The sequence below is a fragment of the Octopus sinensis genome, linkage group LG12 (assembly GCF_006345805.1).
Source record: "Octopus sinensis linkage group LG12, ASM634580v1, whole genome shotgun sequence".
Classification (NCBI taxonomy): domain Eukaryota; kingdom Metazoa; phylum Mollusca; class Cephalopoda; order Octopoda; family Octopodidae; genus Octopus; species Octopus sinensis.
This window is the reverse complement of record NC_043008.1, coordinates 12,168,465-12,175,964: the sequence shown is the minus strand read 5'-3', so window position 1 is coordinate 12,175,964 and position 7,500 is coordinate 12,168,465.

Genomic DNA, 7,500 nt, shown 5'->3' with positions numbered 1-7,500 from the left:
TATATACAACAGGCTTCTTTCAGTTTCCGTCTACCAAATCCACTCACAAAGCTTTGGTTGGCCCAAGGCTATAGTTGAAGACACTTGCCCATGGTGCCATGCAGTGGAACTGATTCCAGAACCATATGGTTGTGAATCATGATTCTTACCACATATCCACGCCACCAATATATATATAAATATTGTATCTTTTATATTTTATCTGTTAGTTGTTTCAGCCATTTGACTGTGGCCATGCTGGGGCACCACCTTGATGAACGAGTAGTCGGAGGTATTGACCTTAGTACTTATTGTTTTTGTTTAGTTTTGTTTTTTTTTCTCTTTTCAAACCTTGTTTTTATTTATAGTAACAAAACTGCATTAAAATCATCATCATCATCATCATCGTTTAGCGTCCGCTTTCCATGCTAGCATGGGTTGGATGGTTCAACTGGGGTCTGGGAAGCCAGGAGGCTGCACTAGGCCCAGTCTGATCTGGCAATGTTTCTACAGCTGGATGCCCTTCCTAACGCCAACCACTCCGTGAGTGTAGTGGGTGCTTTTTACATGCCACTGGCACAGGTGCCAGACGAGGCTGGCAACAGCCACGATCGGATGGTGCTTTTTATGTGCCACCGGCATGGAGGCCTGTCGGTGCAGCACTGGCATCGGCCACGTTCGGATGGTTCTCTTACGTGCCGCCAGCACTGGTATCACAGCTACAATTTTCATTGATGTTGATCGATTTCGATATATGAATCCAAAACCCCCAAAAAAATGCATATACGTATGAAGAAAGGAAAATGAAAAATTATAGATACACATTGATTAATCATCATCATCATCATCATCATCATCATCAATCATTAATCACTTTCATCATCATCATCATTTTAATATCCAGTTTTTCATGCTTGCACAAGAAGAACAGAGTTTATGGAGGCAGATTTTCTTCAACCAGATGCTCTTCCTATCACTACCCCTCGTCTGTGTCCCAAGTAATATTTCTCCAAGGCCAGACATGTTTTTGCAGAACATTGGAAATGAATGGCATTTATTTATAACAATCATGCGATGTCAAAGAGACACAAAGAGACACAAAGAGACACAAAGAGACACATGCATATGCATACACACACTACTGACACACACATACACTCACACATTCACACACACACACACACATACACACACAAAAAGCACACAATATCAGAATAAAAAGCTATCAAGAAGAGATTATCAGTCTAGGAAAATACTTCTTAAGCTCTCTGTTAATACAAATATACCTGACTAACAAAAGGTTTGCTGGTTGGTATATATCTCCAGGTAATCCGAAAGCAAGTTGCAAAGATGAAGACCATCAGCAGTTGACTTTGTAAATCTATGGTTGCATTACCAAATTAATATGGTAGGTTTCCATGGAATGATATACAAGAAAACACAAATAATCATCATCATCCAGTATAATACAGTTCTATATTTAAGAGATCAGGAATTATGTACACTATTTACATTTGACGGATATTTGCCCTCATCACATTTGTTGGGCATATGGCATAGCGGTTAAGAGCACAGGCTACTAACCCCAAGATTCCAAGTTCAATTCCAGGTTGTTACTTTAATAATAATAATAATGATAATAATAACAACAACAACAACAACAACAACATGGAAAATACCTTAGGAATTGAGAATCCAGGTTTGAAATTTCCCTAAAACACCTGATGAAGGCTGGAGGATATATCAGCCAAAATATTGTGTTAACAACAAACAAAATGAGGACAAATTTCTGTCAAATGTAAATAATGTAAATAATGTACATAATTCCTCATCTCTTAAATATAGAATGGATTTAACGGTGTGTTTGTAGTTCCATTGATGCAATTAGTCAATTGATCAACTGAAACAAAAAACAAATTGAACAGATTTTAACAAATATTTTCACCAATGGGCTTCTTTTCAGTTTCTCAACCAAATCCACTCATAAAACTTCAGTCAGCCCAAGGGTGCCACACAGTGGGACTGAACCACAAACCACAGAGATGGAAAACAAACTTCTTAACCACGCAGCCACAGCAACAAACTCAAAAATCACAAGTGTGACTGAACATCCGGGAGAGAAGCAATGCATGCGAGCGTATAACCTGAATAATATTAGCACCAGAGTACCTAAGTACCCAGGTTTCCGAATCACCGTAATTTATTTTATTTTATTTCATTTTAATTTTGCAATTTTGTTATTTGCAGTTTTTTCTTTTTCTTTTTTTTGAATCTGATTCTAAAGCTCTGCAGACTCTCTTTTCATATGTCAATGAAGCATGGCTGAAAAGTGCATTCTTCAATGAAATGCTTATTGGCAGCAGACAGCAGCTAAAATTAGAACAAATTGTAATAGACTCTGGCACGAATGAGCAATATTTGCAATGAGACTCGTTCTATGTTGTTTTTTTGGGGGGGTTTCGTTTTTCGTTTTTTCTGTTTTTTTTTAGTTTTACCATTTTGTTAATTTGGCTTTATTTGTTATTGTTGTTGTTGTTGTTGTTTTTTACGATGCTTTAGGCGTTGCTTTCTTGCAAGTGGTGAAGAAAGAATTAAAATAGGAGAGGAATCGAAGAACGAAAAAATTTTTTTCCCTAAATTGCAAAAGAAGTGAATGAAAAGAAAGAAAAGAAAAGAGGAAAAGAAAAAGAAGGAAAGAAATAAAGAAAGGAAGGAAGGAAGGGATAAATTGAATGAAAATAAGAAAGAAAGAAAATGTGGCTGAGAAGAATAGAAGAAGAAAAAAATTTTCCTTAAATTTCAAAATGAAATGAAAGAGAAAGAAAAGAAGAAAGAGAATGAAAAGAAAAGATTAAAAGAAGGAAGGAAAAAAAGGGAAGAAAGAATGAAAGAAAGAAAGAAGGAAGAAAGGAAAAAATGGAAGAAAGAAAGAAAGAAAGAAAGAAAGAAAATGTGGCTAGCAGAAAGAAAGGTAGAAAGAAACAAAAGAAGGAAGAAAGAAGAGAAAGAAGAGAAGGAAGAGAATGAAAAGAAAAGATTAAAAGAAGGAAGGAAAAAGAAGGAAAGAAAGAATGAAAGAAAGAAAGGAAGAAAAGAAGGAAGGAAGGAATAAATGAAATGAAAGAAAGAAAGGGAATGCGACTAACAGAAAGAAAGATAGAAAGAAGCAAAACAATGAAGAAAGAAGTAAAAAAGAAAGGAAGGAGAAAAAGAAAGGAAGAAAGAAAGAAAAAAGAAAGAAAGAAGAAAGAAAGAAAGAAAGAAAGAAAGAAAAAAGAAAGCCACATCTGATGTAAAATTTTGAATTTTTGATGCTATCTTCTGATTCATTTCATTTGTAAACATTTAGCACAATATCTTTTGTATCTGATGTGAATGCCATATAAGGATTGTCTGAAGTAATTGTTGTCGGTGGTGTGGGTTGTTAGACCCGCCCCCCCCCTCACCTGTACCAATTTCTCTCTTACATATTTTTTTGCGTTAAGAAAGCTGCAAGTGATATTATCAGCATCAGATATGTTGCACGTTGCAAGCTGAGAAATACAATACACTGATAACCGACATGCACACATGCACACATGCATGCCTGCATTGAAATCCACATGTATACACAGTCATATAAGCATGCACACACATGTACAAAAATATATGCACACATCTGCATATATGGATGCAGACCCATATGAACATATGCACACATACACATCCATATATGCACACTTCCTTGCATGTGTGCATGTTTAAGCTATACACATGTGCATGCAAGGATGCACACACACATGGACACATGCACATATACACATACATATATTCACACATGCATGTATAAACTGCACACATATGTACACACACATTCATGCATATATGGCAATATATTTGCACACACACTTATATACATGTACACACATGTAATTATACAAGCATACTCTGGACACACATACACACATGTACTCACATCCATATATGCATATATGTGCACACACTTATACAAACATACATATACAAACATCCATATATGCATGTATGCAAGTATATGGTTCACACACATACACAAACGTGTACATACATTCATATATGCACACATGTGCACACAAATATGCACACACCCATATACACATGCATATATATATATACACACACACACATACATATATACAAACTTACATTACACATACATATACACACATGTATACACATTCATATACCCACATACATGCCTGTATGCATGCATACATTGCATAAATACTGCACACATGTGCACACACATATGCTCACACATAAATGTATGCAAGCATCCAGTAGACATACATATATACAAACATACATGTATACACATCCATATATGCACATGTGTGATGTATGTATGCATGTATGCATACACTGCTTACTGCACACATGGATGCACATGTATAAATGCTCATACATAAACATATGCAAGCACCCAGTACACACACGGACACATACACTCACACATAGCTGATATAATTGCAATTTTTAAGTTATTCTTGTCACCCAATCAGAAAGTCACACATTGTTTATATTGATAGAGAAAGAAAAAAAAAGAACACTCAGAAAGTGCAAACCTCCGCCAAGGCAACACCAACGTCCTCTCAATGATTAGCCAGAGATGATTTTTAAAATGAGAATATCTGAAATAAAATCGACTGCTCTCACAAAAGAGAACACTAAAAATAAACCAGACCGCTCTCAAAAATTAAGTAAAAAAAAACCAGAAAAATAATCCAGTGATTAACCCATAGGAAACCTTGAATAATTCATCCTTGGAAACATGGGTGGTTCTTTCAACATCCTTAAACAACCCTTATTCAGGGACCTTTTGAGCAAGATGGGCTACTCAACCTGAAGAAAATTCTAACTGGGCCCCACCTGCAAGGTCATGTGCTGTTTATCTTGATATGAGATCACCATGTCGCGCACATATGGTTGTGATGCATGTGCCTGGTGTACCCTTATCAGACAGGTAGTCATGATGGGTATATTGGGCTTCGTATATTTTACCCCAGTGTCACTTTGATGGCATGAACTGCTTTCTCACTCAATAATAATAATAATAATAGTAACAAGAGCACTCAGAGCATGCAAACTTCTGCCAAGGCAACACCACATCCTCTCAATGATTAGCCAGAGATGATTTTTAAAATGAGAATATCTGAAATAAACTCGATTGCTCTCACAAGCGAGAATACTAAAAATGAACCAGACCTCTCTCAAAAATTAAGTAAGAAAAAAAATCGGAAAAATAATCCAGAATCCTTTTCTGGTACTGGATCAATCCCAAAATCTAATCAGTTTGTGCCAGTCACATGGCCAAACATCCCTGAACATTTCATCTGAATCTATCCTGCGGTTCTTGAGATATCTTGTCCACAAACATGACTGAAAACAATACCTCTACCTTTGCTAAGGCGGCAGTAACAAGTGGGAATCTTATTATTGTATCGCAAAGGTTAATGCACTTCTTAATACAAAGGTAGAGACGGCACTATTGAATAATTATAAATGACAACAATGCAACAGAAGAAATACAAGCTGTTTAGAGAGACTGTGACCTTATAAATATCATTTCAAGTTACGCTGTCATCATCATCATCGTTTAACGTCCGTTCTCCATGCTAGCATGGGTTGGACGGTTCGACCGGGGATCTGGGAAGCCAGAAGGCTACATCAGTCTCCAGTCTGATCTTTATTTTTGACTGGTTTCAGTTACTGAACTGTTGCCATGCTGGGGCACCGCTTTGAAGTATTTAGTTAAAGAAATCAACTCCAGCATTTATTTTCCTTATTTTGAAAGACTGGTGCTTATTCTATCAATGCCTTTTGTTGAATGTGCTTCTCAACCACACAGTGACGCTTTTATTTCGTAGGTGCAAAGCCATATGACAACTTTGTACCTACAAAATAAATCTTCTGAAATATTTTCAATCTACAAATAGAGTCCACAAAAGCCCCTCGGCTGAGAAAAACCTTCAACTCAGCATGATAGAGTTAACAATTAAAATGGTTACAAATTTAAAATTCATCCAAATTCTTCCATCAATTTCTTTTTCCTATAAGTATTCCATAATGTGTTGGATGATTTTAATGCTTGGTTTAACATCCTTCAGGTCATATACCGACTTCTTTCCCTAATCACATTTTTTTCCTGCAGACACTAACAAATAATATCATTTCAGGTTATGCTCTATCTTCTTTTATTTTTGACTGGTTTCAGTTACTGAACTGTTGCCATGCTGGGGCACTGCTTTGATATATTCAGTTAAAGAAATCAACTCCAGGACTTATTTTGCTTATTTTGAAAGACTGGTGCTTATTCTATCAATGCCTTTTGTTGAACTGCTATGTCACTAGGACATAAAGAAACTAACCCCAATTATCAAGAAGGGAAGCAGAAACAAACACATAGACACACACACACACTCACACACATACACACACACACACACACACACACACACAACACAGATACACGCACACACATATAGCAGGCTTCCACACAGTTTCTCCAAATCCACTCACAAGGCATTGGCTGGCCCAGGGCTAAAAGAAGAAGAAACTTGCCCAAGGTGCTGCATAGAGGGACTGAACTCCAAACCACATGGTTACAAAATGTGCTTCTCAACCACACAGCGACACTCTTATGTCGTAGGTACAAAGCCAGATGATAACTTTGTACCTACAAAATAAATCTTCTTAAATATTTTCAAACGTAGGAGTGGCTGTGTGGTAAGTAGCTTGCTTACCAACCACATGGTTCCAGGTTCAGTCCCACTGCATGGCACCTTGGGCAAGTGTCTTCTACTATAGCCTCGGGCCAACCAAAGCCTTGTGAGTGGATTTGGTAGACGGAAACTAAAAGAAGCCTGTCGCATATATGTATATGTATATATCGCTTGACAACCGATGCTGGTGTGTTTACACCTCCGTAACTTAGCCGTTCGGCAAAAGAGACCGACAGAATAAGTACTAGGCTTACAAAGAATAAGTCCTGGGATCAATTTGCTCGACTAAAGGCGGTGCTCCAGCATGGCCACAGTCAAATGACTGAAACAAGTAAAAAAGTAAAAGAGTAATCAACAAATAGAGTCCACAAAAGCCACTTAACTGAGAAAAACCTTCAACTCAGCATGATAGAATTAACAATAAAAATAGTTACAAAGTAAAAATTCATCCAAATCCTTCCATTAGTTTCTTTTTCCTATAAGGATTCTATAATGTGTTGCATGATTTTAATGGAATCTTGCTTAAGTTTAGGCTTCGTCTTGGACAATGCTTGGTTTAACATCATTCAGATCATATACCGACTTCTTTCCCTAATCACATTTTTTTTTCCTGCAGACACTAACAAATAATTGCCCAGACTTACATCACCTACACCAGAGGTTTTCAACCATTTGCTGCCTATGGACTCCCTTTGATTTCTATGCTAGTTATTTACCTATTGACCCCTTTTTGATTCCTGTTTTAATCACATGGACCCTCAAGGGTCAAAAGGCACCAATG